Source organism: Desmodus rotundus, chromosome 5 (genome assembly GCF_022682495.2).
Source record: "Desmodus rotundus isolate HL8 chromosome 5, HLdesRot8A.1, whole genome shotgun sequence".
In the NCBI taxonomy this organism is placed as follows: domain Eukaryota; kingdom Metazoa; phylum Chordata; class Mammalia; order Chiroptera; family Phyllostomidae; genus Desmodus; species Desmodus rotundus.
The window spans coordinates 98,494,098-98,501,231 of record NC_071391.1 but is presented as its reverse complement, the minus strand read 5'-3'; the positions used below and the strand labels follow the sequence as shown (position 1 = coordinate 98,501,231).

Genomic DNA, 7,134 nt, shown 5'->3' with positions numbered 1-7,134 from the left:
GTGACAGATAAGAAACATATACTCCTCGAGCCAGGCTCGCAGCAGGGCCCAGTGTTGCACTCAGGCAGCTGGGAAGGCACCCACCCCATTTACAACTCACCTCCTGCAGGTTCCAGAAGTACAGAACCAGGTTCACAGAAAGATTAAGGCTGCCTGCCCCGGAGGAAGGAGCACTGATGTCAGTGACCACACAAAAAGATGACCATGGTAGCCCAGCAGTAAATGGCATTTACAGTGACCAGGAGAGAAAGATATGCCAGGTTCAAGGTAAGAGGCTCCTGCTCACATGTTGTGTGACGATAGAACACTACAGACTGTAACCCGTCGAGGTGAGGTTTCTTCTAGTTTGCTCAGGCCTCAGTGGCCAGGATCTAGCCACAATGCTTGGCACATGGAAGAAGTTTAATAATAAATATTTATGGAAAAAAAAGAATGAATAGCACTGATGGATGAACAAGGAGGTTTCATAATCGCATGAACAAAATGCCTACAAGTACAGGCCTGGAGAGCTGAGGTGCTGGCAATGGTGGAATGTGCTCATCCAGGCGGCCAGAGATGAACTCCTGAAGTTCATGGGCCAGCTGGGAGTCCCCATTTCTTGCTATCTTGTGCTGGTCAGTTTCTGGTTCCTAGTAGGGGCTCAAAACATATTTGTTGGATAGAACAAGATGTTTGTTCTGGAACAACAATAAAAAAATTAAAAAAAATAAAAAGATGTTTGTTCCAGACTAGTATGTCCTTCAGTTTTGGTCTCTGAGTTTTTGAAAGCTGGACCAAGAAATGCCTGCCTGCCTATTCCTCTGTGATAGTGAGGAAGAGAGGTAAGTGCCACAGCCACATTTAGTCTTCTCCTGGGCACACCCAGTCCTGACCATAGCCCAGAATCCTGGGCCACAGCCCACCAAAGCAGGAGCCACTCCTGCTCGATGTATCTGTTCCAGGGGTAGCAGTCAGCAGGCAGAGTCCCTCATGTGTATCCACCCCCACACCCCACACTGTGTAAAAGCAGTGGTTGGGAGTTGGTGTGGAGAAAGGGATCACCCAGGGATGCTTCTGAGAGCTGTTCCTGGAGCTCAAGAAAGAGCCCCCCAGGCTCTTACACCAGACCTCACAGAGGCTGCCTATTGTGTGAACACCCCAGTTCTTTGCTCAGGCCCAGCTTCCTCCAAGAAGAGCATCCATTCACCCCTTCTCAGCAGGTATTTAAAGATCACATGTCTGTAAGATGGCTGAAATCTGAGGTAGGTGGTTAGGCAGGCTTGAGGGGGACCATCCAAGAAGGGCTTTGGCTCTGAAAGTTCCACGGAACAGTCCAGAAAGCTGCTTAGCCTCAGCCTCCAGGCTCTGGCCCTGAGTCGTATCTGGTCTAGAGCCCCCCACCTGTAATAGTAGCTCAACCCAAAAGCTTTGAAACTACCCCAGGCCTTAGACCAGGCCCTCTTCATAAAGGAGGCAACCCACTCTAGTTTCTGCCACAGAAGAGAGGCAATTAGAGGATTGGGGGCCCTTGTGCCAGCAGCCCCGGAGGCCCAAGGGGAGGGAGTCCCTCTTCCAATTACACAGCCTATAAAATGTGCTCTCTATTATACAGTCAGGTTTGAAGGTCTTAGTTAAATCAAAAACAATACAAAAGGAATTCATCTTTAGAACACACATACCTTTTAAGTAAGTGCCTTTGTTATAACCTGGTCACAGCATGAATTAGGATGTGTTAGGTCAGGTAAAGGTGATTTGGGCTATGGTCATGTTCTATCACCCCTACTCATAAACTTCCTTATTTTGTTTCTCCTTCTTTGTTTCTCTTCATGGTTCTTTCTTTCTTTCTTTCCTTCCTCTCCTTCCTTCCTTCCTCTCTCTCTCTCTCTCTCTCTCTCTCTTCCTCTCTTCCTCCCTTTCTCCCTCCTTCCTTCCTTCCTTCCTTCCTTCCTACCTTCCTTCCTTCCTTCCTTCCTTCCTTCCTTCCTTCCTTCCTTCTTCCTTCCTTCCTTTCTTTCTCTCTTTCTTTCTTCTCTCTCTCCTTCACTGACCTTGACCTTGACAGAGGCACTCAGGGACTCTGTTGACATTGCTACGTTATATTGTTGGTATTGGCATGAAAAAAGCTGCTGACCCCTACGTAGGTCTTTCCAAAGATTGGAGAGACCCTAAGAAGTTCTGTAATCCTAAAACAAATCTGGGTTCATTAATACAAAAACACAGAAAGCTCTATTCTAACTCTCAGAAACTTAGATTTTAAATGAAATTAATGTTCTTATTATAAAAGAAATACAAGATCATTGTAAGTAATTTAGAGATTACATGTAGCCAAAGAAGAAAACAAAATCAGCCCAAATCCTGTCATCCTGGTATGACCACATTTTCACATTTGCACATATCCTTTCAGAGTATATTTATGGGCTACAGGGTGCAGTAACTCATTATCATGCACCATTTTCCCCATAGACTGACCTGCTTTTTTATTACCAATATATTATAATATTGTCTCCATGTTATTAAATATTCTTCTAGGATGTTTCTAAAGGTTTCAGTGTTTCCTTTATAGATATACTAATCCTTACTTAACCAGTCCCTGTTTTTAGCCATTTAGATGGTTTCCAACTTTGCCCAATTGTTAAAAGAGCTGCAAGAAAGGTCCCTTTAGCTATATCTCTGCCCACATCCACAATTTTTTCCTTAGGATAAATTCCCTGACTTGGAACTGCTGTGATAATGCAAATAGCTGTTGCCAAATAGTCCTCTGGAGCACCTGACCCTGGCTATCCTCCCCATCCCAACTCCACTACCAAGGAGATGTCTTTCAGAAATAAGAGATTTAATAAATAAGAAATTTTAGGGTGACTAGGAATAGTTGCTCCCCCAAATCAGGATTTTTTCTCTCTCCTCTTCAAGCATATGGTATTAAAAGGCTTTAGTAAGGTTTCTCTGTTTTAATTCTATAGTGAAAATGATTTATGGTTCAAGAAACAGTCATAAGCATTCATGAGATGGGAGAGAGAGGAATTTCTGTAAATGCATTCCACTTCTGGTTTCCTATATGCCCAGAGTTTTTTAAACCAATCCCTTCATCTTCCCTAGAGTCTTTTTCATCCAAGCAAATGCATCTGGAGTCGTCAGGGCAACAGTGTCAGCCTGCTCCTTCCAAGAGGAAATCCCTATCACCCCCAGAGGTGCTGGGTGGCCTGGGACTACTTTCCTCCTGCTTCTGTGCCTCAGTGCCAGTCACCTAATCTGAAGGGCTTGCTGCAGGCAGCCTGCCTGGAGGCTCTGCCATTTGCCTGGCAAGGTGAGATTCCTCCCTGGTTCTGTGACTGCCCACCTTTTGCTGCCCTTTGGATGGCTGGAGTATGTGCAAGCCCTGGGATGTCCTTGAGACAGGCAGGCTGAATGTAGAGCTGTCAGCCCTTCCCCATCTGAATACCTTACAAGGCAGGTGGGAGCAAGGGGCTGACTTCTTATCTCCTGTGAGCTGGACGTGCCTTATTTATAGCCCTGCTGGCAGAGAGAGCAGCTGGCAGCAGCTGCACAGCCGCTGTGGTAATCCAGCAGAGTGGTTAACCCTGCGCTGACGCTGTCCCCTATGGTCAGGCTGGAGCAGAAGACAGATAGGTAAGGGCCCCAGTTTTCTCTTCCTCCTGCCTCTGACTTGCCTTCCTCCTTCCCTGTGTCTGCCTGGCTTAGACACCAGCTGTGCAGGCTTCATGCCCCGGGAGGGACCCTCTGGCTCCGTCCCCTGGCAGGCCCCAGCAGAGACCAGGGTGGCAGCGGCACAACTCCTTCCCCACAATCTGCAGGGAAGAACAGTACCTGCCCTCCTGGAGCTACAGCAGGGGCCTGCAGGCACATAAACAATATGGGAGGGCCATGGTTCACCTTAAACCCTCTCTGAGTGGGAATCAGAATTTACATTGAGTTTTGAACACCGCACAGCTTTTTTTTCAATGAGGACAGAAAAAGAAAAAAATTAAAAATAAACATTGGATAGGGAAAAAACACAGTGCTCTGGAGCTTTTTCTCCCTCGCAGGATTTCCAGAAACCCTGGGGTGAAAAGGCAAGTTACTGATGAGTCTGATTATGCTGGGAAACAATGTTTATACAAGATGACTTGTTACAGCTGATGGTTCGAAAGCACAGATAGCTGTTATGTGCTTTAAAAAGGGAATGCACTAATGTTTTACTAACTTCTAAAGCAGAATATATGTGAAAGTCACAGTACTCAGTAATGCTTGAGCCAGTGGCATAAATAATGTTAATACTGATAGAATGATATATTGGGTTGACCAAAAAGTTTGTTTAATTTTTTCCATAAAATAAAAGACACATTTTTTTCATTTTCACCAATAGCTTTATTGATCTGGATATATTGAGTATGTTGGCTATCTCCAGCAGCATGGTATAATGTCAATTGTTCTCAATTAATATCTCGATTTGATCACTATCAACTTCAGCTGGTCTATCTGACCAGGGAGCATCATCCAGCGAGAACTCTCCAGCATGAAAACTCACAAACCACTTTTGACACGTTCAATCAGTCAGAGCACCTTCTCTATATACTGCACAATTTTTTTTTGTATTTCAGTTGTGTTTTTACCTTTCTTGAAATAATAAAGCATAATATGCCAAAAATGTTGCGTATTTTCTTCTGCATTCAATATTCAAGTGGCTATACAGAAATTCATCAATTTTGATAAGTTTTTTTAAATGTACACTGATATGACAGCAATCACAATACAATCTAACAAAATTGTTTCAAATGAATTTAAAGACAACTAAGCACTAGTAGAGCTATCATACAGAAAAAAAAAAACCCAAAAGAACTTTTTGGCCATCTCAATATATATGACAATAGGTATCATATACATATAAACATCTGCTAGCCAGATCCATGCAAGGCATGTTATCAAGTCTAATCTAAAAAAAATTGTCATGTATTTGCTCTGTATAGGTTCATTGTTTTATTTGTTTTGTTGAGGAATGTTATTTCACTTTGTCTTACTGCTAGGTTTATAACAAGATGCGCTGTGTCAAGTCTATTACATTTTGAGATCCATCCTACCTTATGAAAGTGTTTAGTGATTATAGTTTGGAGGGTTTTTTCTAACATTCAGAAAACATTGGGTGTACGACCTCCACGAAAAATTCCATACTTCCCCAGGGAGCATCCCTGGCTGCTCACCCGCCACCTGGTTTTGAGCACATTTTTCACTTTTAGACTTCACTTGTCCCGTTGTGTTTCCAGAGTCCTCCACTGATTCCAGATCTTGGAGACTAGACCTCTCTTTTTAGCCACATAACTCTTAACAGGAACCTACACACTTTCTACTGGGTCTGTAAAGTATTTCATATTTAAAATAGATAGCCAAGAAACTCTAAGTTTAAATCATTCTTGCCTTCGCCCCACTGTTAAAAAACAAAAATCACTGAGTAAATTTTAAAGATCTTATTGACTTTATTCAGTGATTCATGAATCAGTCAGCATCCAATCTAGCAGAAAGAAAAGGGCTTTAAGTAGCTGTGCAAAATGAAAGACTTTTATAGGCAGAAGGGAGCAGGATAAGAAAATTATACTGGGCAAAGAAGTGGGTTGATTATTATGAGGTCACTTTCCTTAGGGGATGGAGGGGAGTCATTGGGCAGATTGCCTCACTTGTACTGGTCAGGTGTTTCCTGATTGACTGGCTTAAGTTTCCATTTCTGGGAGAAGTGAAACTATAATTAAGTCTCAGTTTGGTGACATAGGGCATAGACTAAGCAATTCCATGTGGGTCTGTTGTCTTCTTTTTAACACCACCAAAGAAAGAGGTGAAATTATATTCATAGCATTTCTTTTCTTTTGTTTTTTTCTTAGTATACAGACATGTGTTCACCATAGAAAATAGACTAGCAGACAGAAGAAAATACTCAACATTTTATTAATTATTCTAAGAGGTTCTTGACTGTAAGACCAACTATTAAGTTAATACTAGCTTTAAAATAGAGGGAAAATATTCCCACTATGTTACACATTAATGTACTTTAAGATGAACCCCAAAATAACAAAATATGAAGAAAATATAAATTATAATTAAAGAATATATATGTACATATAGGTATGTATATACAAATACAGGTTATTTGGTTATCATTTTTTGTTCAATTTATGGTCAATGTACTTTTACTGTATATTTAAACATTGAATATTGGTTGTCTCTTTGACACTATGACTTATTTTATTTAGCCAGAATATAGAAATATCCATAACAGTCAAATAGATGGGAAGTAAAAAACATAAACTGAGATTTAGATAAGTAATTTTTGTCAGAATATAACTTGTTTTGAAGTATGATCTGCTAGTGTCTACACTATCAACGCTGCCTACTGAACAGTAAAAAGGCTCAACCACCTTGTGCCCTGGTCTGTGTGCTGCCCATTCATCCTACTGATCTTCTTCATCATCGCTGACTTGTCAGCCCTTCATCACTTGGGCTCCAACATATTAAAATTAAAGATGAAAAATAGAAAGAAACTAACATAAGGTGTGAGTGATTTGGTATTTAACAGATGTCTTTCATAAATACCATTTATTTTTAAGTGTAAGTTTATAAAAAATAAAATTAATTTGAACTCTGAGGGCAATTTTACAATTTGGAGATTTATTTGAATTTAAAAGATCAATTTATATAGAAAGTAGAGAAATTAAAAAATAACACCAAAATGTTCAATAGGAATAAAGCCACACCAAGGCAAAAAACAGATGAAATATGCACCACATGTTTTATTAAGAAAGCTGTGTAATTACATTTTAAAGGGAAGTGCAAGAATTTCATTTTGGTTTTAAGAAGTGAGGCTTCTTCTGCTGAATCTTCAGGAAGGGGGCAGAGGCATCTGAAGGGACAGGGAAGTGGCTATTTTCATGTTAAGTAAAGAGCACCTTCCACCTGGGCTAAAGTCTGTGCTGATCAATCTAGACTAATTCCAAAATGTCAGTCCGTGGTTTTACATGAACACAAAATACAAAAATACATGATATCGATTATTCTACTTCTCTTTTATCCATTGCTTTTGTAGGAAGATAAAATAACTATTACAGAGGCATGAAGGGTTCTATGGCAACATATTATGTGTAATAACTAAAATGATAAAAGGTGCAATTGCCC

At 40.9% G+C, this 7,134-nt stretch overlaps 1 protein-coding gene across 1 annotated transcript in view; it reads left to right on the top strand.

The window, feature by feature from the left end:
• Positions 1–3,500: 3,500 nt before the first annotated feature.
• FHL2 (four and a half LIM domains 2) overlaps positions 3,501–7,134 on the top strand; it is a 74,557-nt gene continuing 70,923 nt past the window's right edge. The window contains exon 1 of the mRNA XM_045204696.2: positions 3,501–3,606. The gene's annotated coding sequence lies outside the window, so the exon portion shown is untranslated. The remainder of the gene's footprint in view (positions 3,607–7,134) is intronic.